This window comes from Cyprinus carpio, chromosome B19 (assembly GCF_018340385.1).
Source record: "Cyprinus carpio isolate SPL01 chromosome B19, ASM1834038v1, whole genome shotgun sequence".
NCBI classification, from domain to species: Eukaryota; Metazoa; Chordata; class Actinopteri; order Cypriniformes; family Cyprinidae; genus Cyprinus; species Cyprinus carpio.
The window spans coordinates 1,667,943-1,681,581 of NC_056615.1; the positions used below are offsets into that span (position 1 = coordinate 1,667,943).

The window sequence follows — 13,639 nt, forward strand, 5'->3', positions numbered from 1 at the left end:
TTGCTTAGGATCTAGGACCTTGCATATTAAAATTTCTGATCTAGTCATGTCAGAAGTGTGACAAATGAAAATTTGAAGTTAGTTTGAAGTTAGTCAAAGTATTCTTAGCATGTACGTGAAGATTTAACTTTAGCATTATTTACTGTAAGCATGAATATTAATCGGTAACTTATTTCACATTCATTACTGTTCGTGTATGGAACTGCTGAGATGCATCTTTGAAAGATGTGACATTGATGCTCAACATAAACCAACATTACAAAGTAAATCAACAACACAAGCTGCTAAAAGTGAATCGAAAACAAGTAACAATACAACAATGGCACAAATAAAACCACCAAGAATTAAAAATCTCCACAGCATGATCTATTCATGCTGCATTGCATGCTGGGTGCTTTCAGCACATATGCACTGTAGAAACACAGTATGATGCTGTTTGTTTACAAGAAATTTCTGAGAGTGTAGTTAGATACAAGAGAAGTGCCACTGTGAAATTACTGTGAAAGTAATGCAGTTGTTAACCTAGAATCAACTGTAATTTTAAACTAAAAAATTTAACTGTATTTTTTTGTAAGACTGCCAGTGAAGGAACTTTTAGCCATCATAATGATGTAGCTAACTACCAGAAAAACCATGAACCCAGTGGGGGTGATACAGTCTATTTCCAAACATTTTATTCAGCTTTCTTAAATTTTCATTTTCATTGTGTTTTCTCAAAAGCACGTCACTGCTAATACAACTGTCACTTTCTTCAGCAAAAAGAGTTAAAATTCCAACAGCTTTATTTAGGCCAACGCTAATTAGACCCAAACCACAGAAATAGTGATTCCACAAATAAATATTGCATGCAACAAAATGAGCTGAAGGAATGTGTTCATCAGTTGTTAATGAGAGTTCTTCTAGTTGGTTTATTAAGGCTACTTTCAAGGATAATAAAATCAAGGAAAGACTTACAGTGAGTGGCAAGGCTTTTGAAAAGTGTAATTACCTCCACAAAAGAACACACAACAGCAAGAGACAGACAATAAGAAGTTTCTAGAAACTAATCTCCACAGCACTACTGAGGTTCTTGCTCTACTTTTAACCACAACCCTGCAGAAACAAACTGCTGCATTGTGCCTACAATGCATTCCTCTCACTATTCCCTCTGATTCTGACCTCCTTCTCCAATCTGCAAGATAAATGTAAAATCAAGAATATATAGTCATTTACTGTTAAACTTAATAGTCAAATTTACTAAATGATATAAGTGAACTTCACTCAAATATTAGTGAAAGGTCATTACAATGTTACAATGTGTGTGAGTTCAATAGAGATTTTTTTTTTATTTAGTTGTTTATATATATATATATATATATATATATATATATATATATGTGTGTGTGTGTGTGTGTGTGTGTGTGTGTGTGTGTGTGTGTGTGTGTGTGTTTGAGGGAGATCTTTTAGTGTTTAATGTTCTGGGCTGAGTTTCCCAAAAGCTTCGTAAGCCTAAGTAGTTCGTAAAAACGATTGTAAGACTGATCTTAATATTACGGTCTATTTCCCAAAAGCATCGTAACTTAAGTAGCACTTGAAAATCATTGTAGATCTACGGGTGCTCTGGAGTAATCGTAAAGCCCTAAGTGCATCGTAAGAAGACAGATTTATGCGGTCACCTGCAGGACAATTGGCAGATAACACCTTTAACTTTATTCAAGTGCAATGTGATTATAATATAAGGATTTGATTGTACTTTATTGTACACTTTATGACTTGTTTTCTTTTATTTTTTTTTATTAATTTATAAATGAAATAATTAAAAGGGGCAGAAAAAATAGAAATACACATCTAAATTAAATGATTGAAAAAAAAAATGAATAAAAGAAGTAATGTAGAAAATGCTTCAAAGACTGGGGGGAAAAAATATGTCAATGACTTGCTGAAGTGCATAAAAACCAGCTATGTTTAGACCCGGAAATAACGTCTCCCTCTCTCTCGCTGTACTGTATATAAAGTACATTATATATTATAATGTAAAGTATAATATTATACACTATAATATAAGATAATATTGTATTGTATTATAGTTATTATATCCAAGTTGTCTGTCTGGAACGCAACATTAGGTTAAACTCAATAAACGATCGTGTACTACAATTACGAGCTATTCTATAAGGTGACATTTCAGCACTTGACAAACGGATAGCAACTCCTAAGTAGCACTTAAAGCACAGCTACGTGCGATTGCTTTACGTGCATTGTTGGGAAATGCACATGAAACAATAACGAACAATCGTAAAATTACTCGTAGAAAGCGCTCTTAAGCGCTAAGATCAATCGTTATCGAGAAACCCGGCCCTGTTCTGTTGGGATGTAAAGGGTTTCTGTTGTTTTGTGGGCTACCATTGTGCTGAAGAGTAAAGCTTGTGTTTAGGTTGACGACGGACCAAACACTTTGATGTTGTGCCGCACACTGCTTTAATTAAAAGTCAGCAACTGTCTTGTTTAATTCATTCACTTAATTCAAAGTATTTGAGCAGTGTTTAGTTTAATTTTATATTAAGAAACATGCTTTGTTTAGTGGACTCAAATGAAATGTTCATGGTTGTACTCACATGACTAATAAACATTAGTTTCTAAACTTAAATGTTTTAAGGCAATTTAGAGTGAAATTAGGGATTTGATTTAATTTAATTTAATTTAATTTAATTGTGTCCCATACTTGGAATTTGTTTCCTGCATTTAACCCATCCAAGTGCACACACACAGCAGTGAGTAGTGAACAAACACACACGCACGCGCACGCACGCACACACATACTGTGAACACACACCTGGAGCAGTGGGAATCCAGTATGGAAACCAGTGTTAATCAGCTCAATCACCTTGAGCTCCTCGAAAAGTGACTTTGTTGTATTACCCTGGTATTTTGAATTGAACTGAACAAAAAACACTGCTAAGTAGTAAACACTGCTGTGAGGGGTTTTCTAATACAGTTGCATAGTGAGTGAATGACTGCAAAAAGTACAACTTTCTTTCTTCTGACCGATGTAATCCTTTTTTTTTTTTTTATTTGTTTGGAAAGTTGTGGAAACCAATACTGTATTTTTTCTTTTTTTTTTTTCTTTTGCTGTTAGAGCAAATGGTAATGCAAAAGTAATATTTGCTATGATCCCCATGTACCTCTATCCACTTTATTTTTCCCGTATAATGGGTGCAGCAATTTGTAAATTTTAATACGCCTGGCTTCCAGTCTCCTTCGCTTCCAGCTATTTTAAGCTGCAAAAAATTAAAATAAAAAACGCTCGTTTTGCTGCTTGATATTGCAGATTTGTGTGTCTTACTATATTATTTTAATGTATTATCTTGATTATGAACCCACTGGTTTGTAGTGCAAACAGTTTTACCGTTTACTGCATGTTGTAATTCTTCTCGTTATTTCCCTACAGCGGCTAATGAACCAGAAGTCTTGACCATAGGCTTACTTCTGCATTGAAGAATAAGGTGGATAGAAGTTTAGCCAACTGTAGTTTACGACCACATCCCAAACCCATTAATGATAAGGTCCATTAATAGAGCAATAACTGTGGTTACGATTACGGTCTTCTAGGACTGGTGTGAAACTTTTTTTTTTTTTTCAACCTAAAAGCTTGCTTTATTTGCAAAGTGGAAATGCTAAACTATGTACAAAAGAAAAAGGCCTAAGGCCTGGGACACACTAGACACACTACAAGACTACAGATTTAAGGACCGTTTCAATTGCGCTTAACATTATAATCCTCCAAATGCACACACTATACAGTTCAGCCAGACCACTTACCTGCCGATTGTAGTATAAAAACATGTTTGATATTTATAACATTTCAAGGACTTTTAGTGCTCAAGGTGATTTGTTTGGTATTTGCGATATGATCAAAATCAGGCTTAAGATCAGACTTAAAATCTTTGTGTGTGGCCAGCCTAATAAAGGAATTATACTTTACTGTTGCAACCCTGATCATTGATGGGCCGGCTGTTCCCAGAAGGCCAACAGTTCAGCTGAACTAGCTTGAAGGGAGAGTAAAGAGACTTTCTTGTCTGTTATTAAATGACAATCATTCATAAAGGAACTTGTTTTTCCACTAAAGCTTTAATTGACTCTGGGGCAGCAGCCAACTTTGCTGATTCCAGTTTTATAGAAAGACTACAATCACTCAGAACACATGCTCACTAATCACTTCTATAGATAATAAGCCCATCAGAAAAATCTTATTACCGAACAAACCATAACACATTGAACATTCAAATGATTAACCATATAGAAATACTCTAGTCCCCACACTCCTCTAGTCCCTGCATGGCTTGTATCATAATACCCGTGTTTCATTAAAGAGGGAGATATTACTCACGGCTGATGTTTTAACCAACTCTGTAGGCTTCAGGATTGTGCTACTGAAGTGTCATCTGGCACAGTTCATTCAAAGGGCAAGGTCTATCTATCCACTCTCCATTGAAAAGCTATGCAATGAAGGAATATATTCAGGCAGCTCTTCGTCTAGGATTTATTTGTCCACACACTACCCTAGGAAAAAAATAATATATTTGAAATATTTCATACTTATATAGTTCAAATCTATTAACATATTTACTGACAGATAACTTGAGACTTATTGATATAAAAAATTAATTAATCTTTGTTTGGCGTACTACTTGTGCACAATGCGTTTTTCTTAATATTAAGCCTAAAATGTGTATTAATGTCATTCTTGAAGAGGACTGTATGATCTTTGAAGAAGATCAGTCTTTAAAAGTGAAAAATTTAAAGTATACCTGAAGTATACTTGCAATAGTTCCACTTTAGCACAATCTAATATACTTCAGTATGTCTTTAGTTGGACTTCAGCACTACTTCTGCACAATTAAAGTGCATTAAGTACAAAATTAGTTGTTCCAGTTTAGCAGACTTTAAGTATACTAGTTTAGTATAGTAGAAGTACAATTACAGGGCATTGTATTAAGTACAGTATATAAATATGAAAATGTATTTGTAGTATACTTAGCATGAAATAAACATATTTCAAATACGTTTCCGTGTGTTTATTTTTCACTAGAGTACAGCTGCTGCTAATAGAGTAGAATGGAGTAGGTAGTGGTTTATGGTCTTGTGTTGCCTCAGTACCAGCTTTGTTAAGTACCATTGTTCTCTCTCTGTTAACAGTTCCTATAGCTTTGGAGTGGAAAACTATAGTTAAATTTTCCCACAATTGTATTTTTCAGTAAAGGCAGGCAGTAAAAACTATATTTGTGGCCAATGGGCTTAATACTAGTACACTCTAAAAAATAATTTGGTGTCTCTGTAAATATCACAACAATACAATGCAATGCTTCTTTAAAGTAATAGTTTACCCAAAAAAGAAAAGGTTAAATGCTGTTTATATTTAGAGCAAATAATGGCACAACTGTAATTGTAAAACATTATGCAATAATAACAAATTCAGTGTCTATGATTATATTTCTGTCATGACAATTCTGAATAGGTTTGCATGTTAGTGGACCTGACATGATATAATATATTTGGACTTGGCAGAATAGATCTGCTATATATGCTGCTGCAGAGTAAATATGGAGACGTTCCACTGCCGTGAGCCTGTAAAACATACTGCTGCCGCAAAAATCAAACACTAAAATTACTATAGCAGAAATATATAGCTGGAGTTGGGATTTTGGGGGTTGCTGATACGGTGGTTATCCACTGATCGTCTGCAGTGTGGGCAATAGCACCCTTGGGTGTCAGAGCGGGAGAAGAAGGGGTTGCTATACTGGAGGAAAATATCATGGGAGGATGTTTTAATGAGCAGTGACATCATATGGCCAGTGTTCATGCAAGTCATTGACATCAAGTTTCACATTATGTAGGACAGTCCAGTCTACTACAACAGCTGGTGAGATGAACTAAAAAATGTCTTGATTATAGCATTACATTTAGCTGACAGACTGAGTGACTGCCTGACTGACTGAAGAGTGTTTTGTCCCTCTGATGTACGTGCTGGACACATGAAAACGGACAAAGGTATTGGTGTTGGTATTAGTAACTGAGAATATTATTCAGATATCTGCATTGCAAATGAGATCTGCATTTAAAACAGAGTTGCCCTTCAAATAACATCTGTTCAAGCAATCATAATGCACAAAGCAGCGCATAAATGTCTGCATAACATACTTTGAAGCGCTCCATTGCAGTGCCTTAGAGTCCTCAATCTAAGACTAAAAGGTGTGATGAACATTTAACAGCAAGCTTTGTATGCTGCACCAACCCTCACATCTTTCAAACATTATCTGCCTTTATTTGCATGTGTTTGAACAAGTCAGTAGTTTTGCAGTACAAGATCATTGAAAATTAGCATGAAGTTAGGATTTTTGAAAGAATTCCCCTCACATCCACGCAGAAAAAGTGAAACAACTTTTTTTTTTTTGTACAGTTTGTCTTACAACACTCCCCTTAAAATGAAAAGAAACCATTTGAACTGTTTTCGCTTGACACCAGAGTGTTGATGTGCAGAACACATACAAATCATTGTGGGTATTATTCATTTTTATGAATTAATTAATTCATTTTCTTTTTCCTTTTTTAGCTTATTATTTTTTGTTTGGTTGTTTGTTTGTTAGTTCATAACAAACCTTAAAAAGACATCACAATAAACATTCAGGTTTTTCAGAGTTGTATTTACCTATAGAAAGTAAAGTAAATTAAAAATGTTTTAGTAATTTCTACTTTTATATTATAGGTAATTTAGCTTTAGTTTCCGGTGAAATTAAGTCTAAAATGTCCAGTCTACTAGACTCAATTATGTAGTGCAAATATGAACCAATCAAGTACTGGAAAATGATTTTTGATGACAACATAACTGAAAAAGTAGTTCCCAGCATGCTTTACATGAGACTTAATCAGGAGAGTACAAATTTTAAAATTATTATTATCATATTATTTTTATTTTTTTCAGCAAGATGAGTATCTGGAAATGAAGGAGGGTAATTACTGTAGCCCCTCTGCAACATAATGAAAACAGCTGGGCTGAGGAATAACTGAATTTCAGAAAAAAAATCAATTAATATTTTCCAAATCAAAGCATTCCGATTTACAGTGAAGGTCAGACTTATTAGAAATTATAAGAAATTCTTATGAATAAAATATCTCTGCAGTATATTTCCATTCATATTTAAAAATTTTAAGCACACCAGGGTGACTAGGAACATGAAACTGCCCAGCTGTGACCTTTGCTGTAAATCAGAGCGTTGTGATAGGAATTGCATTCCTATGGACAGACATTAATTAAATGACAGTCAGCTGATACCATCGGGATTAAAGTAATTTATTTCACTACTTTTTGTAGTTTTCGTAATAGTTTTTGGAGCCTAAATGTATGGGTAATAAGTTTTTTTGTCATTAATATTAATGTAAATATTACTATATTGATATTTTTACTGATTCAAAAGAATGTAATTTAAAACAATCATTTTGGGTTATTGCAGTTTTCTTTTCCATACCATATGTTCAGAATTTAGCTTTTTTTTATTATTCGCCCCTCAATTGTTATTTGAGTGCATCACTAATTTCATTCTAATCTCTTGAATAATCATACAGCACAGCTTATTTTACCTCACAAGATGAACCTACATTCTGTTTTTACTGAGAGTAACAAGCCTCCTACAAAATTGTAAAAATAGAGCCCTTCAGCTTCCTCCATAAAACTGACAGTGTTCAGGAATGCAGGCTTTAATGAGGCAAATTAAACCCACTGATGCAATTTTTACATACGGCTCACGGTTAGAAATCAGTATGCCGGCTTGGTTCAGTCCTGCAATGAACAAGATATCTTTCATCCATTATTGATGTGGTGAGCGAGTGCTCTACCCCCGAAGGCACGCTAGGATTCCCAGAGCCCGGTCTGCCATCAAAGGCTCTTCTGTAATCTCTGCTTTTCTCTTTCTCACTCATCTCTCTCTCTCTCTCTCTCTCTCTCTCTCTCTCTCTCTCTCTTTCTTGCTCTCTTTTACCCTGCTAACATTTTTTGACTCATCTTATCCATTTACTGGATTTTTATGAACTAGGTTTAATGAAGGTTTAATTATCCAATTATTTGCATCATTATATGGGTGTTAAGATCATATTGTGTTGGTTAAAGCCTCAGTAATTAAGACATTAATAACTGGAGGCTTAAGAAGCTTGTGTATGCAGTTAGGTGTTGTGTTTGTACATAAATTCAGAAGGTAAACAAATCAGTTGTTCTCTAAAAGTGGACTGCAGGTTTGTTCTGAAGAAGGAAAAACAGCTACATGCAAATAATAAAATAAACCATATATTTGTGCATAGTTAGGACAGAAAAATAAATATTTTAAAAGGGAAGAGAAATTGTTTGCAATATTCCACGTCTCAACACTTGCCATTTTTTTTAAGCAAGAGTGCAATACAATACAGCTTTACTTGCAGCAAAGATTAAGACTGTTTGTTTCAACTACAGTGTGTTTTGTGTATTCAATTATTGACTGTTGATATAATGAATTGATAAAAATAAAAAAAAAACTGTTACAAAGAGAGTTATGGATTTGGACATGTACAGACTTTGTCTAGGCTTAAATTAAGATTTTGAAATTTCACTTTTTTATTTCTTTTTTCCCCCTACTTTTTTCTAAGTACAATATTTATCTGTGCCTGATCAGTTATTGTTCCTTATTTATTTCCATGATTTGTCCATACCTGGAAAGCACTCTTTTAAATCCCCTTTATTCCTGTTGTTGTTTTATTATGGAGCGGGGTTGGACTTGTTTGATTAAGATGCAACACCTCATGATATTCACATATTGTGTATTACCAGATGAGCAGTGAACTGATGCACCGAAGAATCGTCTGTCAATTCTAATCCCCTATTGTAAATTGAATTTTTAAAAAAAATCTATTTAGAAACCAAAATTGTAGAAACTATTCTGCCTATTGTTGTGTTAATTGTTTTACATACTACTGGGACCATGCAGTTTATGGTAATATGAATGCAGTTCAGGTTTTTTTTTTTTTTTTTTTTTTTTTTTGAGGAAATTTTTGAAGATAAACAAGGTATAGTGTTGGATCAGCACTTGATTACAATATAAATTTTTGTGAGTGCCCTCTAATTTCCATTTTAAAATTTTGGAAGCAAAATCCTGCCATAAAGCAAAAACTTTTGCATTGGGTTCAAGTTCAAGTTCAAATGGCTAAAAACACTCTCTCTTGCATCTATTCTTGACCCTTCTATTCTGTCTACTGGTTTTATTAATTTAAAAAAATGCACTTCATCTTTTAACACTTTGGCTCTTTACAATACTTGCTTTCATTTTATTTAAAAAAGAGCCTCTAACACTAGTATTGTCTATTCTTTTTTCTACTCTATGTACTTGTTTTCTTTTTAACACTAACACTAACATTCTCAATTCTTTTTCTATTCGTCAGACTTTTCTTTCTTTGTAATAAAAAAAGCCCAACTCACATGCCCAAGGCCACAATGCCTTTAGCCTTACAATAGAGCTTAAAAGAATTCTTCTTTTTGTTACTTTTATCTAAACATTTAAAATACTGTTCATAATAGATGAAATGTGCAAAAGTGCAGTATTAATCTGTGTGTATTTGCTGTGTGTGTCATAAATGTAAAGGTCTCTTATGATTATACATAATATATATTCAAGTGCAAAGAGATAACATGTACTTGCACACAGAAACAGGTCTGCATTATCAAAATATACAGTGTTTCACCAGATTTGACTAGCACATTCAGCAGTGATCTGACAGCGTTGCAGGTGTTTGCCAGCTCTCTTCTCAGATGATAGACACCTTCTATAAACTGAGGAGCATTTGCCATCTACTGACTGCAGTCTGCAATCACATGAACACTGGGTGCTTTCAGGAGCTACTGGGTTCTTCGGTGCACTGAGCACATAAAGCAGTAATTCTCTTTTTTAAGGGGATGTTAGATTAAATTGTACATAGAAATGTGTTTCATGAATGAGGTCCCTTAAAGGAAATACTATAAAGAATTTATTGAAAGTGTATTGATTTCAGAAGCACTTACTTTAAAAAAGCTTCTAACTCTAACAAACATTAAGATGCATTTAAAAATCTTTGATGCAGATACAAAGCCATACATGAAAGCAAAATAATATAACATTGGTACTGAGGCGAGGAGCAGGAGAAATTAACAACATTATTAATGTAGGTGTACTCCAGGCTATTACAGCTTCAAGCTTCGTCCTTTGATATATTTCCCGACTCATTACTTTTGCATGGCTGAGAGTTTAATCACCACCTAACGCTCAACATCTTCAGTATCTCACCGCGCTCCCCAGAATGCTGAACTTGGTTTTGCTGAGACGCCACATGCATTCTAATAAGATTCACATACATCCCAGACATCCAAACGCCTCTGTGCCGCTGGTCAGGCAAAGTTAAGTCTTTTATTCAATTTCGCTAAGATAGTCTGCCAAAGCAAAGCATTAATGAAAAGACTCACAAGTCAATTGAAGATTATTAGCATACCACAAAAGCCTTTCTTTAAACCTCTCTCAGCGAGAGGAACATCAAAGGGGTTTCTTTTCCAAGGTAGTTGGGACAAAATGCATTTGGAACAAGACAGCGAACCAGAACCAAGCCTGCAGGAAGAACACAGACTCGTCCCTGTCTGACACGCATGCAGTCTTCCTCAAATAAAGCTGTACCTGAGAGAGACCGTTTTGTTTGTTGCATTATATCTACAATTTCATTTGCTTTTTAAGCAGTGAATTTTCATGACTTTTCAAGTCATTCAGAATAATTGGATAAAACTATTTTTTATGAGTTTGTCTAGTTCAAAGCTGATAGTACAAAGCTGAGAATAACTTGAAAATGTCACTTTCCCTGTAGAAATGTCTGACGTTTTAGTACTTCAGACCGGGAAAACACTATTTTAAATTCCCTGATATTCATACATATTTTACGAGGTGGCTAATTCATACAAATTCGCACAAACTCACTCATACAAATTCATACGATTTTTGCTAAATCGTACGAATTTTAAGAGTTGCATAATTCATATGAATTTGTACGAATGACCTACACCTAACCCCATCACTGGGGTCTAGTAAAATCTTACAAGTAAGGTCCTACGAAGTAGCCACCTCGTAAAATACATACGAACTGGTCATGAGCTAGCGTTGGATATTTCTGTGTTCATCACATTTATGAAATGATGTTTCCCTCTTGTTGTTACAGTTATTGTATTTGGTCACTATTGAAATACTTTTAGTTGAAAACGTACAAACGTTGTAAATGAACAACGTGCTTTTTTAACTTAAATAAAACCAGTTAATTTACATTTTACTACATGAAGAACATTTTTTAGATTCCCTGAGAAAATAATTTTTATGATGATCTTTTTTCCACTAACTTGTTTGCTGGGTGACCTTTCCGGTGTCTTCCTGTTTATGAAGCAATTGTGAAAGTCAAATCGAAGGTATGAAAGTAAAAATGTTAATAACCATCTTATTACCATCTTATGCTTAATGTCTTTTGTTAATTTATTGAAGAAATCACCACAGACAAAAAGCATAACTGATCAACCACAAAAACATGCAGACACACACGTTTGCTTAGATAAATGGAGACATTATATTGTATTGGCTGTGTTTTTGTATTGGTTAATATGAAGCTAGTTATAAATATACTAACCTAGCCCTATGACAGAAATGTTTCTGTATTTTTATTCTGTATATTATTATTATTATTATTTATTTTTTTTACAAATGAGGATGTTCCCTAACGGAGGGTTTCAGCTCACTTATGGGTACAAATTTGCCCCCCAAATATGATTACATAGGTAGCCCCTCACAAAATATATTCAGAAAATTTGGATTCCCATTGAATCATCTGTCCAGAAAAACATCCAAGATGCATTTCAGAAGTATTACCCAAACTGTTAGTTGATTTAAAACTAGTTGTTACGCTTCAGAGAGTAGACAGGACACCAGTATGGTTATAGAGAAATTAAGCAATAAAAAAGGCAAAACATACTGTATGACTGCCATGAGAAATCAGATGTCAGGAGAAATTACCCAAGAGGTTTCACATGACATAGGTTTATAGATCCTTCTGTAATTCAGATTAATAATGGCCTCTATCTTCAAAGACATGACAGACAGGGGTAAGAGAATTTACAGCAGGCTATAGGCTATAACTGTATATAGCTGTAAAATTTGTCTTTTAAAAATCCCTATTGATAATGCACTTATATTTCTAAGGCTTCTCTTAAGGGGTTTGTAACAAATAGGCCCTAGACTTTCATAGTTTAATATATATATATATATATATATATATATATATATATATATATATATATATATATATATATATATATATATATATATTCATTAATATCACAACACGCTGGTTATCTTTTCATAAAACTTGGTTTCTAACAAAAAAAAGTACCAAGAAAGTATCTTACTTTGAAGCACCTTGGCGTGCATGTCAGTATGGTGTATGGATACAGCAGTTATTCAGTAGCCTGCAGCAGACTGTATATTAAAGAGCCATGGTATTACCGTCTAACAGCATCAGTGTACCGTGGCACCCATACAGAACTTCATAAGGGTCAGCCGATTTGATTGATCAAAGTTACATAACAATACACCGCTCGACGATGCCTCATTTTGGTTAAACACTGGTGTATTGTTCTCATTGGGAATAACGCTGCACTCACCTGCCGATCTCTGTGGATGACGACATGCTCACTTTCACTTTCTTCACGCGCACAAAGCGCGCTTTCTGTGGATTTGTCCGCTCTCGCCGCTTGAATCGCAGCGGTCTGTAACCCCGGTAAGATCCTTGGTTCGCTCACGCTGAGTTTTCTGTCAGAAAGCGCGTAGCAGGTGCAGGGGTGATCTGTGCTAATGTCATGATCTGAGGAGAGACCCCTCCTCGCCGGCTCTCCTCCTCCTCCTCTCAGCCCCGGAGCAGCTGTGAGCCCCGGTTACCGGAGACAACACTGGAGCTCGACTTACAGGCTGAAGTTCACAGAATTTCACGACGGTAACAACAGCTGAAGAATGACTTCGTAAAACCACAGTAACCACAAATGTATGTGTGCCACAATATGTTTAACACATTAGTATTAGCCTTGGCATAAAAATACAAAGAGTAAAAAAAAATAAAAAAAATAAATCTTTAATTTTTAAAAATTTTAAATCTTTAAAAATTGAATTTGTTGTTATTAACAACATAAAGTGCATCAAACTGGAGTTTGTGAAGGAGAACTGCAGGGGAGTTATGAGTTTAATGAAAAGCTAATGATTAATTAAACCATAAAAATGTTAAATTAAAATAAATAATTTAAAAAATAAATAAATAAAAAAAACCTACTAAGAAACTGAAATATTGTTATATCTGTTTACCTGAGATAAATGTTTTTGCCCATTTACAGTCTAGACAAGTTAATGCCAAACTCTTAAAAATAAAGGTGCTTCACGATACCATGGAAGAACCTTTTTTTTGTCTAAATTGTTCCATAAAAAAAAACTTTAAACATCTGAAGAACCTTTCTGTTTCACAAAGGGTTATTTGTGGTAAAAGAAGGTTCTTCAGATTATAAAAAGGTAAGAAAGAGACAGTTCTTTAAAGAACCTTT

The 13,639-nt window shown here is 34.4% G+C and overlaps 1 protein-coding gene across 1 annotated transcript in view; it reads right to left on the minus strand.

Moving 5' to 3' along the window:
• LOC109111109 (retinoic acid receptor beta-like) overlaps positions 1 to 13,037 on the minus strand; it is a 201,871-nt gene extending 188,834 nt beyond the window's left edge. The window contains exon 1 of the mRNA XM_042744848.1: positions 12,716 to 13,037. The gene's annotated coding sequence lies outside the window, so the exon portion shown is untranslated. The remainder of the gene's footprint in view (positions 1 to 12,715) is intronic.
• Positions 13,038 to 13,639: the final 602 nt, after the last annotated feature.